We start from the raw sequence: 13003 nt of genomic DNA, 5'->3' as shown, positions 1-13003 counted from the left end.
CCACAAAAGAGTGTTGTAGGGATTGAATTGTGTCACTCGTGTAAAAGTCCCCAATATTGTGATTGACAATTAGTACATATTCCCCCAAATGCTAGTTGTGAATATTTTTATTAACACCTGATCGCCTCACGGAGATCAATTGTCAGACACGACCTAAAAATGTTCTGCTTTGGGCACCTGCGTGACTCACCCGGTTAAGGGTCTGACTTAGGCTCAGGTCAGGGTCTCATAGTTCGTGAGTTTGAGCCCCACACGGGGCTCTACACTGACAGCGTGGAACCTGCTTTGGATCTTCTGTCTCCCTCTCTCTCTGCCCCTCCCCTGTTCATTTTCTCTCCCTCTCTCTCCCTCTCTCTCTCTCTCAAAAATAAATAAACATTAACAATAGTTTTTAATAGTATAAAAGTAAACATTAAAAAAATCTTTTAAAAATGTTCTGTTTGACCAGGTTGCCCAGCAGGGACCCAGAAGTTTCTGTCTCTCTGCTGGCACAGCCTTTACATTGGCATCAGTGAGAAGAACTGACAAAATGTCTGGGTATCACTCCAACTACTGTAATCTTGGAGATGTGGCCAGATGGAGCCCTGAATTACCATCAGAGTGGGGAGAGGGTGGTTTCAAGCTGAGGGGGCTCAATAGGTCACAGAAGAGTGGATAGATGTCCCAAGCAAGGTCTCTTTTGTGGTCCACCTTACACTCTCTGCACTATTTTCCTACCCAGACACCCAGTCTGTAATTTTTTTTTTATGTTTATGAGAAAAAGTAAGGGAGGGAAGAGCTGGTATTTCTTATTCTCCAAAACAAGTTCCAACACAAAAACATAACTGCCCTTTCAATAAGCAAGTATTTTTGGAATTCCTTAGCTCAAATGAAATTACATGGTTCACATGCTCAAAGCATTTTTTTTTTCCAACTGTTTTTCCTCCCCAGTCAGTGGAGACCAGACTTTTGGAAAAGCTCAAACTTTCATTAAAGTTCAGCCATGCAGGATATAAAAGCTGGGTGGGTCCCGCTCAGATTTTTCTTTCTTGCTAAACATCTCTACCTAACTGACAGCAAGAACAGGTGTAGAAGGCCAAGGAGAGCCCTAGGAGGCCACGTAAAGACAAGAGAAAAGCAAATTTTGAGGAAAAAAACCTTACATTTTCTAAAAGGCAGAAAACACTAATTTTTTAATTCTTAAGACACTGAAATAAATATCTAGCAAGCTCCTTTCAGTACAATGCTGTATTATTCTAAATCGCTCATTGATCATGAAGATTATAATTGAAATTACAAATCTCAGAAAGTGTTCCGCAATGAGTATTTACAGATCCTTGATTTAAAAAAGTATTGCCTGCCTGAATTAGAATAAACATTTCTTCCAAAGTTGGCACTGGAAGGAGAATGTTGATGTGGAGAACAGCTGGGCTGTAAACCCTCTAGATTCATCTTCCCCTTAGCCTGGGGGGGGGGGGAGGCATTGTTCTCTCCCCTAATACGGGCCTAAGCCAGAGCAGTCAGCTGGTTTGATTCCAAGAGCACTTCCCAATAAACTTCCTGTACCCTAATGTCTGTCTCAGAGTCTGCTTCCCCGAAAACCCAGTTTGTGGCAGGTACCCACAGGCCAGGGGCACATATCCAGACACCTTAACCCCTCAGGTCTAGACCCAAAAGAGTGAAAGGAGGGGCACTTGGGTGGCTCAGTCTGCGAAGCATCTGACTCTTTGCTTCAGCTCAGGTCTTGATCTCAGTGCTTTGTGGGTTCAAGCCCCCCATCGGGCTCTGCGCTGGCAGTACGAGCCTGCTTGGGATTCTCTCTCTATCCCTCTGCCCCTCCCACTCGCACCGCCTCTGTCTGTCTTTCTCAAAATAAATAAATAAACTTAAAAAAAAAAGGAGTAAAAGAAGGAAAAGGTCATAGCAGCCTATTATTGTCTGTATGTGAAATTATCTCAGCTCAGTTGATTGGTAGTGTTTTCCTCTTTGCAAAAGGAAGTTTGCCTGTCTCTCTTTCGAGGTCTCTGAATAATAACCGTATTAGAATATAACCCAATAGGTAGATTTATAAATATGTAGGTTGTGGGGGCATTTTATTGTAAACTGTCTTTTTTTAAAAGTGTATTTATTTTTGAGAGAGAGGGAACGTGAGCGGGGGAGAGGCAGAGATAGAGGGGGACAGAGGATCTGAAGGCGGCTCTGTGCTGACAGCAGTGAGCTGGAAGCAGGGCTCGAACTCATGAACCGTGAGATCGTGACCTGAGCCAAGGTCAGACACTTAACCCACTGAGCCATGCAGGCATCCCTGTTGTAAACTATCTTATTAGTAGTCAAAATAAAATACCAAAAAAGAATAGAGGTGACTTAAAAGAAATGAAAGAAATATCAATATATCTCACTTCGTAAAAAACACATTCCTAGAAAAGCAGACTATGAATTACGTTTTGGTGAATTAAATTATATTTTAATGTCAGCAGGAGAACTCAACTGACAAATCGTTTGGCAGAGAAAAAATTGCAACTTTGAATCATTACCTTCCAATCCACTTTAGGAAACTAGATTTTCAGTCACTGAAATGATTTAAACTAAAGTATTTGTTATTCATGTCTCCTTTCATTAAAATATAAGTGTTTATAGGGGCACCTGGGCAGCTCAATTGGTTAATCGTCTGATTCTTGATTTCAACTCAGGTCATGATCTTAAGGTCATGCGATCGAGCCCCATATTGGGCTCTGCACTGACAGCATTGAACTTGCTTGGGATTCTCTCTCACCCTCTCTCTCTACCCCTTCCCTTCTTGCCCGCTCGTGCGCATTCTCTCTCTCTCTCTTTCACACACACACAAAAACCTGAACATAAAATGTATTAAAAAGAATATATATATATATATATATATATATATATATATATATATGAATGGGAGCACCTGGGTGGCTCAGTCTGTTAAGTGTTAAGTGTCCAGCTTCAGCTCAGGTCACAATCTCACAGTTTGTGAGTTAGAGCCCCGCGTCGGACTCTGTGCTGACAGCTCAGAGCCTGGAGCCTGCTTCGGATTCTGTGTCTCTCTCTCTCTCTCTCTCTCTCTCTCTCTCTGTCTGCCCATCCCCCACTTGCGCTCTGTCTGTCTCTTGCAAAAATAAATATATATATATATATATATATATATATATATATATATATGTGTGTGTGTGTGTGTGTGTGTGTGTTTGTAAACATGTGTAGACGCATATGGGAATGGCCCTGTTTAAAACTACATTAATTATAAAATAAAGTATCTGTTATTCAAAATATAAAACTATGGGAAAACACCTAATATAAAGTTGCATTCAACTCTAATTAATTACTCTCAGCCCAATGATTTTAAAGACAGAGGAAGAAAAATTTGCATCAAATTATACGTTGCTGTAATATTCTTGAGGAGATTATCCAAACACTCCCCCAGTACTGGAACTCTGTTTTATTACTATTGCCCACAATAAATGCATTGACAAGGACTTATTCTCTTAAATACTTTTAATTCTTTTGTTTTTCTTAATGTAGGCTCCACACCCAATGTGGGGCTTGAACTCGCGACCCCAAGATCAAGAGTCACATGCTGCAGTGGCTGAGCCAGCCAGGAGCCCCAAAATAATTTGAATTGTAATGCTGTGTTTTAGCAGTGGATTTAAACTGCCTCCTAGATGAGTAGTTAAGAAGAGAGAAATGAAGGTTAGGAATTTACTATCCTCTTCCACCAAAGAGTGTTTTTGTTCCCCTTAGATTAGTAGTCACAGAGAACCCATGGATAATATGATGCCAGATTTGGATAGAGCATTGAGAACTTGGCCACAGCTCAAAGCCAGTAATTCATATTTAAATAAAATGAACATTTAGATGCAGCGCTCAGATTTAGTTAAGATTATATTATAAAGATCCAGGAGGAAATCAGTCCTGAGATCACATCTATTTGCAGTAGAATGAGTAATTTCCTTTGGTGAATAATTATGTAAGTAGATCTGTTATTGCAAATCGACCTAAGCCTGCATAATGGTATCATCAGAGGCAAGAGGCACAAGTCCATGGGTCAGGAATGTCCCTTGGAGAGGAGGAACAGTATGTACCCCAATCCAAAACACTGACATGTACTCTTTTGGAGTTTCAGGGGATGCCTGGGTGGCTCAGTCAATTAAGCATCCAACTTCAGCTCAGGTCATGATCAGTTCATGGGTTTGAGCCCTGCGTCAGGCTCTATGCTGACAGCTCAGAGCCTGGAGCCTGCTTCAGATTCTGTGCCTCCCTCTCTCTCTGCCCCTCCCCTGCTCACACTCTGTGTCTCTCTCTCTCTCTTAAAAATAAATAAACATTTAAAAATTTTTAGAAAAGAGTTTCAGATGCATAAGGATATTTCTTAAAAATAGGCTTCCAGAAAATTACTAGAACTGATAAACAAATTCAGTAAGGTTGCAGGATACAAAATCAAAATACAGAAATCTGTTGCATTTCTATATGCTAATCATGAAGTAGCAGAAAAAAAAATTAAGAAAACAGTCCCATCCATAATTGCACCAAAAAGAAGAAAATAGCTAGGAATAAACCAAGGACTGCACTCTGAAAACTATAAAACATTGATGAAAGAAATCAAAGATGACACAAACAAATGGAAAGATATTCCGTGCTCATGGATGGGGAGAAGAAATATTAAAACGTCCGTGCTCCCCAAAGCAACCTACAGATTTAATGCAATTCCTATTAAAATATCAACAGCATTTTTCACAGAACTGTAACAAAATGGACAATTCTAAAGTTTCTATGGAACCACAAGAGAATCTCAAATAGGCAAAGCAATCTTGAAAAAGAAAAACAAAACTGGAGGTATCACAATCCCAGATTTCAAGACATACTACAAAGCTGTAGTAATCAAAACAGTATGGTACTGGCACAAAAATAGACACATAGATCAATGGAACAGGATAGAGAACCCAGAATCAAACCCACAATTATATGTTCAATTGATTTTCAACAAAAGAGTCAAGAATATGCAATGGGAAAAAGCCTCTTCTACAAATGGTGTTGGGCAAACTGGACAGCTACTTGCAGAAGAATGAAACTGGCCTCTTTTATACACCATACACAAAAATTAACTCAAAATAAATTAAAGATCTAAGTGAGAGACCTGAAATCATAAAAATCCTAGAAGACAGCATGGGCAGTAATTTCTCTGACATTGACAAAATCAACATTTTTCTAGATACGTCTCCTGAGGCAGGGGAAATAAAAGCAAAAATAAACCATTGGGGCTACACCAAAATAAAAAGCTTCTGCACAGCAAAGGAAACCATCAACACAATAAAAGGCAGCCTATGGAATGGGAGAAGATATTTACAAATGACATATCTGATAAGGAGGCAGAATACAAAATAGATAAAGGGGCAGAAGACATGAACAGACATTTCTCCAAAGAAGACATCCAGATGGCCAAGAGACACATGAAAAGATGTTCAACATCACTTAGCATCAGGGAAATGCAAATCAAAACCATAATGATGTATCACTTTACAACTGTCAGGATGGCTAAAATCAACAACACAAGAAACAGGTGTCGGCGAGGAGGTGGTGAAAGGGGAACCCTCTTGCCCTGTTAATGGGAATGCTAACTGGTGTAGCCACTGTAGAAAATAATATGGAGGTTTCTTTTAAAAATTACAAATAGGGGGACCTGGGTGGCTCAGCCGATTAAGCATACGACTCTTGATTTCAGCTCAGGTCATGATCTCACAGTTCGTGAGCTCAAGCCCCACATCAGTTGCAGAGCCTGCTTGGGATTCTCTCTCTCCCTCTCTCTCTCTGCCCCTCCCCTGCTTGCTCTCTCTCTCTCTCTCTCTTTTAAAAAAGTAAATGAAGAAACATTAACACAAACCTTAAAAAATTACAAATAGAATTCCCATCTGATCCAGTAATTCAACTCTTGGGTATTTATCCAAAGAATACAAAACACTAATTCAGAAAGATATATGCACCCCTATGTTTACTGAAGTATTATTTACAACCAAATTATGGAAGCAACCCAAGTATCCATGGACTGATGAATGGATAAAGAAGATGTGGCATATGTATAGAGTGGAATATTACTCAGCCATAAAAAGAATGAAATCTTGCCATTTACAACAACATGGATGGAGCTACAGGGTATGAAACTAAGTGAAGTCAGTCAGAGAAAGACAAATATCACATGATTTCACTCGTGGAATTTGTGAAACAAACAACAAACAAACAAACAAAAGAGACAAACCAAAAAACAGATTCTTAACTGTAGAGAACTGATGGTTGCCAGTGGGGAGGTGGGTAAGGGGATGGGTGAAATAGGTGATGGGGATTAAAAGAATTATCATGGGGTGTCTGGGTGGCTCAGTTGGTTAAGTGTCCAACTCTTGATTTTACTTTAGGTCATGATCTTGCAGTTCAGGAGTTTGAGCCCCGTGTGGGGCTCTGTGCTGATAGCATGGAGTGTGCTTGGGATTCTTTCTCTTTCTTCCTCTCTCTCTGTCCTTCCCCCCACCTCAAAATAAATAAACTTTTTATTATTTTTTAACTTTTTTTTTTTTTAATTTATTTTTGAGACAGAGAGAGACAGAGCATGAGCAGGGGAGGGGCAGAGAGAGAGGGAGACACAGAATCGGAAACAGGCTCCAGGCTCCGATCTGTCAGCACAGAGCCCGACGCGGGGCTGGAACTCACTGACTATGAGATCATGACCTGAGCTGAAGTCGGATGCTTAACCGACTGAGCCACCCAGGCGCCCCTAAATAAACTTTTTAAAAAAGGAGTACAATTATCGTGATGAGCACTGAGTAATGTATAGAATTGCTGAATCAGTATATTGTGCACCTAAAACTAATATAACGTATGAATATACTGGAATTAAATAAATGTATGTGTATGTATATATGGGTTTCTCAGTTACAAGTTACTTCACTTCTCTAAGCCTCTTAGACGTGTCACATGAAAAGACAAGAGACATCGCGCGCCCAAAACAAAAGGTGCAGGTGAAGAAGCAGCCATATTTCTACACTGAGGAGGTCTGTGCAGACCCATAGCCTCTCCCACTCCTTTAGGACCTGCTTCAGGTTCTCCAACTCTTGGGTCAGGTGCGTGTTTAACTCCGTGATGAACACACTAAAGGTGTGGAAGTGGTGACAGACGAATGCAGATTCCGGTGTGTCCTTGGGGCTTCCAGTTTGTCCTGGCTTCCCCCGCTCACATCCCCACTACCCATTCCGGGGATTTTAGCTCCAGCAAGAAACACAGAATGACAGCCTCGCATAGACCGTGCAACCAGCTTTTATACTGCATACAATCAAATCCCTCTAATAAACCCATTACAGTGTTTCTTTCTATAGTGGCTCAGCTGGTTTGAACAAACCTGGACTGATACATTTGGGTTAGAATGTTTTTGTTCTTATTTTTTACTGTTACAAAAAGTGCCACTGTCGACACTCAGGTCTGTGCCTCCTGGTGCACTTGGGCAAGAATTCCCCTACGGTAGGTACCTAAGAGTGCATATCGCTGGATTGTTGGGTATTCGAATGTTCGACTTTATGAGATAATGCCAAGTTCCATTTTAGAGCATTTGTGCCAATTTATATACTCACACCGGCATTGCTTAGGAGCTGCCCTTGATACAAGTCTTCGCAATGACTTTGTGGAGTAGTATTTCTTAATTTTAGCCCATCTGGAGAGTATAATATGGTTTCTGACTGTCATCTTAATTAACATTTATAGAATTGTTAGTGAGGGGGGAGAATATAATTTTATGTTTCTATTCCCTATATTTCCTCTTCGGCAAAATGACGACCCATGAGTTTTACCCATGTTCTGTGCATTGTGGGATGTTTAATTATTGATATACAGAGGGAGTTCTTTATATATGATGGGAACAAGTGCTTTAGGGTCAGATGCACCGGTGTGCTGGAGCTGGTTTGGCCAAGAGCAATTTTGTGCATTTCCATCTCTTCCTCACTCTGTATTTCGTGACATCACATTGGCAGCTTGAAAGTGGCCTTGATGGGATTATCTGCTCCACGGACATCATCCAACCCTACAAATCATGGACAGCTAGCTTTTAAACATTGATTGGCACACCACTATTATACATGTTGCAAATATCGGCTATTGGTTTGTGGCTTGTCTACAGATTCTTTTGTGGGGTCTTTTGAAGAAATGAAATCCTTAATTTTGGATGTCTTAAAATCTGATAGGGTGAGTCTTTCTACCTTATTCTTCTCTAAGAGTCGTTGTTATTTTATATTTTGATCTTTGTTCATCTATACGAGTTTTAGAATCAGCTTATCAGTTTGAGGAGGAAACCATTAGGATTTGGAATTAAATTACATTGAATCTATAGATCAGAATGGGGAGGACTGACAGAGTTCTTCCTATTGAAGACCCTTTACCATTTATTTATTTATTTGAGAGAGAGAGAGAGAGACCATGCGTGCAAGCAGGGGAGGTGCAGAGAGAGAGAGGGAGAGGCAGAGAGAGAATCTTAAGTAGGTTCCACACTCACTCAGCACAGAGCCCAATGTGGGCTCGATCCCACACCCCTGGGGTCATGACTTGAGCCAAAATCAAGGGTCAGATGCTTAACCAACTGAGCCACCCAGGTGCCCCACCATTTATTTCTGTAAAAGGTCTTCTCTGATGTTATTTGAATAGGGTTTTAGAATTTATTCCATGCAGGTCTTATACCACTGACTCGTTAGATGTAGCTAATTTTTTTTATTCTTATTGCAAACTGTGTTTTTCCCCAAAATTATATCTCTGTTTGTTGCCAATGTTTAGAAATAATATCTGAGGGGTGCCTGGCTGGCTCCATCGGTAAAGCATGAGGCTCTTGATCTTGGGGTCATGAGTTCAATCCCCACGTTGGGAGTAGAGTTTACTTTTTTTTTTTTTTTTTTTAATTTTTTTTTTTCAACATTTTTTATTTATTTTTGGGACAGAGAGAGACAGAGCATGAACGGGGGAGGGGCAGAGAGAGACGGAGACACAGAATCGGAAACAGGCTCCAGGCTCCGAGCCATCAGCCCAGAGCGCGACGCGGGGCTCGAGCTCACGGACGGCGAGATCGTGACCTGGCTGAAGTCGGACGCTTAACCGACTGCGCCACCCAGGCGCCCCTAGAGTTTACTTTTAAAAAATAAATTAAATAAAAAAAGAAATTATATATGATTGAGTGTATTGGTCTTCTCTTCAACCATGTACTGAGCTCTGTTATTTCCAATCATTTGCCTTTAGATCCTTTGGGACTTCCTATGTAGACAATTATATCTTTATAAATAAAGATTACTCCAATACATCTACCTTTTACTGCCTTTTCCCATTAATTATTTTTAATGTTTATTTTTGAGAGAGACAGAGAGAGAGAGAGAGAGAGAGAGAGAGAGAGAACGTGGGCGGGGAGGGGCAGAGAGAAAGGGAGACAGAGAATGTAAAGCAGGTTCCACGCTGTTGGCACATGGCCTGATGCGGGGCTCAAACCCATGAACTGTGAGATCATGGCCTGAGCAGAAGTCGGACACCCAGCTGGCTGAGCCACCCAGGCACCCCATGCCTTCTCCCATCTTTGAGTTTTGTTACTTCTCTTTCCTGTCTGACTGCACTTGTTAGGAAATCCAGTATAATCCTGAACAGAAGCAAATGGGCTTCTTTATCTTCTTCCTGATTTTTTAGGGGCTGCTTCTCTTTTTTTCAACATTAGTATCGTTTGTTGCATCTTTTGAGATGACTGTGTGTTTTTCCCCTTTAATTTGTTAATTACTGAATTATAACTGTATATTCTCTAGTGTTTAACTACCCTTTCATTTCTGAAAAAAAAAACCCAGCGTGTTTATGATGTATTGTGCTTTTAAAATAAACTCCTTGGTTTGTTTTATTGGCATTTTATTTGAATTTTATAGCTATGCTTTTGGTTGGGATTGGTCCCTGATGTTTCTTTATTGTACTGTCCTTGCTTAATCTTGACACCAAGGTTACATTAATCTCAGAAAATTAGCTGTGTCGTATTCCCTCTTTTTCTGTTGAGACAGTTTTAACGATTGGAGTGATATCTTCCTTAAAAACCTGTTGTACGTCATCCGTGAAAACATGTGAACTTAATATTTCCTTTTTGGGAAGACCTTAAAATATTGATTATGCTTCTTCAATAGCTAAAAGGCAATTTGGGTTCTCTATTTTTTTTTTTTTTCTTCAACGTTTTTTTTTTTATTTATTTTTGGACAGAGAGAGACAGAGCATGAACGGGGGAGGGGCAGAGAGAGAGGGAGACACAGAATCGGAAACAGGCTCCAGGCTCTGAGCCATCAGCCCAGGGCCGGACGCGGGGCTCGAACTCACGGACCGCGAGATCGTGACCTGGCTGAAGTCGGACGCTCAACCGACTGCGCCACCCAGGCGCCCCTGGGTTCTCTATTTTTGAGTAAGTTTTGATGTTATATATTTTTAGGAATTTGTCCATTTCACTTAAATTTTCAAATGTTTGACCTCAATGCACACAATTAAAAAAATGTCTGCCTTATTTTCGGTTATGTGCCTTCCACCCCAGTGTTGCTTGTTCTTTCTCTCTTTTTTTTCTTGTTCCATCTCAGCAGAGATTTCCCTATAAGACAGAATTTGTACTTTATTAAGTCTCTCTTTTGTTTTTTTTTTTTTGTTTTGTTTTTTTTTTTTTTTTTTTTTTATTTATTTTTGGGACAGAGAGAGACAGAGCATGAACGGGGGAGGGGCAGAGAGAGAGGGAGACACAGAATCGGAAACAGGCTCCAGGCTCCGAGCCATCAGCCCAGAGCCTGACGCGGGGCTCGAACTCACGGACCGCGAGATCGTGACCTGGCTGAAGTCGGACGCTTAACCGACTGCGCCACCCAGGCGCCCCATATTAAGTCTCTCTTTTGCATCTTTGTTTACTTTTTTAAACATTTATTTATTTTTGAGAAGACAGAGACAGAGCACAAGGGGGAGGGGCAGAGACGGAGACTCAGAATCCAGAGCAGGCTCTAGGCTCTGAGCTGTCAGCGCAGAGCGTGATGTGGGGTTCGAACCCACAAACCATGAGATCATGATCTCAGCCAAAGTCAGACGCTCAACTGACCGAGCCACCCAGGTGCCCCGCATCTTTGTCAACTTTTTGCATGAACTTCTATTTTTGTCTTTACTATGTACTTCCTTCTACTTTTTTTTTCCCCTATTGGTCTTTTCGTAATTTCTTAAGTTGAACACATAGCTAACTAACTCTCAACTTTCTTCTTTTCTACAATTAGCATTTAAATTAATAAACTTCCTTCCAAGGACAACTTTAGCTATATCCTACAGGACACGGTAGGTAGTATTTTCATTATCATTCAGTTTTTAGTGTTTTTACATTTCTATGATCCTTTGTTCTTTGACACATGAGTTATTTATAAGTGTGTTCCAATTATTTTCAAACATGTGGGGAATTTTACAAAATTATCTTTTGTTATGTGGCTGACCCACACCCATCGGGTGTAGTATGCTTTCCTACAGGCAGGCAGTCATTCTTAACAGGTGCTTGTGTGTCCTTGTAAAGATACTCAATGCATTTGCAAGCATAGATCAAGACATATGTCTTGTTTTGTAAAGAGGCACAATGTGAGCATTCTATAACGTTGGATTGGATCTTTTTTCCTATTTAATGGTACACCTTAGAACGGTTCTTCTGCGTCTCTATAGATATACCTCTTTTTTTCTGACTGCTCAAGATAACACTGCATAGGTGTTCTGTAACTGCTTTACCAGTCCTCTCTCAGGACACATTGCAGTTACTTTCCATCTTCTGCTGTGTGTACAATGTTGCACTGAGGGTTCCTTCACAGGCATTTTTATCCCTATGTATGATTAGGTGCATAGGATGAATCCCTAGGAATCGAATCACTGGCTCAAACAGAATGCATTTTGACACATGTTGCCACATTGTTCCTAAAGCCGGTGCACCAATTTATATTCTCATCATATAATTGAGTGCTCATTTTCCTCGCAGAAACACCAGACGGTTTGCTTATTGTCAATCTGATGAGCAAAAAGAATACTGTCATCGCATTAATTTTTCTATTAAGGAAAAAAGATCACAAAAGTTGTTTTAAAAATCTTTGGGAGTTCAGAGGAGGAAGCAGGGACTTCCAGCCCTGTGTGCCCATTACAACCACTGGGGATCTTTGTTTTTTTTAAGTTTATTTATTTTGAGAGAGACAGAGCAAGTGGGGGAGGGGCAGAGAGCAAGAGGGACAAAGAGAGAAAATCCCAAGCAGCCTTCGTGCTGCCAGTGCATAGTCCGATGTGGGACTCGAACCCATGAAGCTTGGAGATCATGCATGACCTGAGCCGAAACCAAGGGTAGGGCACTCAACCAACTGAGCCACCCAGGCGCCCCAAAACCGCTGTGGATCTTTTTTTTTTTTCTCAACGTTTTTTATTTATTTTTGGGACAGAGAGAGACAGAGCATGAACGGGGGAGGGGCAGAGAGAGAGGGAGACACAGAATCGGAAACAGGCTCCAGGCTCCGAGCCATCAGCCCAGAGCCCGACGCGGGGCTCGAACTCACGGACCGCGAGATCGTGACCTGGCTGAAGTCGGATGCTTAACCGACTGCGCCACCCAGGCACCCCAACCGCTGTGGATCTTAAAACCAAAACTAAACCCAAAAATCAATGCCTGAGTCTCATCTCCGCCCAATTAAGTTAGAATCTCCAGTAGGAGCTTGCTAAGACTAGGAGATTCACTGCAGTAAGGACATATGAGCAGGATGGTGGCAAAGCTGAAACGTGGGCTTATAGAAGATTGACAGTCTTAGATCGTGTGCTGCTTACCTCTAAGTTTATGTAATGATTTGAAATGCAGGACAATATCATAACTACTTAGTGCAAAACTGAATTTAAGTGAATTCCCACTATCTCTTTAGAGGGAAACACAACAACTATTCTGTGTCTCAAAATGATTATTCTCCACCTTTAGGGGATAAGATCATTCACCAAG

This window comes from Neofelis nebulosa, chromosome 12 (genome assembly GCF_028018385.1).
Source record: "Neofelis nebulosa isolate mNeoNeb1 chromosome 12, mNeoNeb1.pri, whole genome shotgun sequence".
Taxonomy (NCBI): Eukaryota; Metazoa; Chordata; class Mammalia; order Carnivora; family Felidae; genus Neofelis; species Neofelis nebulosa.
Note: the sequence above shows the minus strand (reverse complement) of the source record.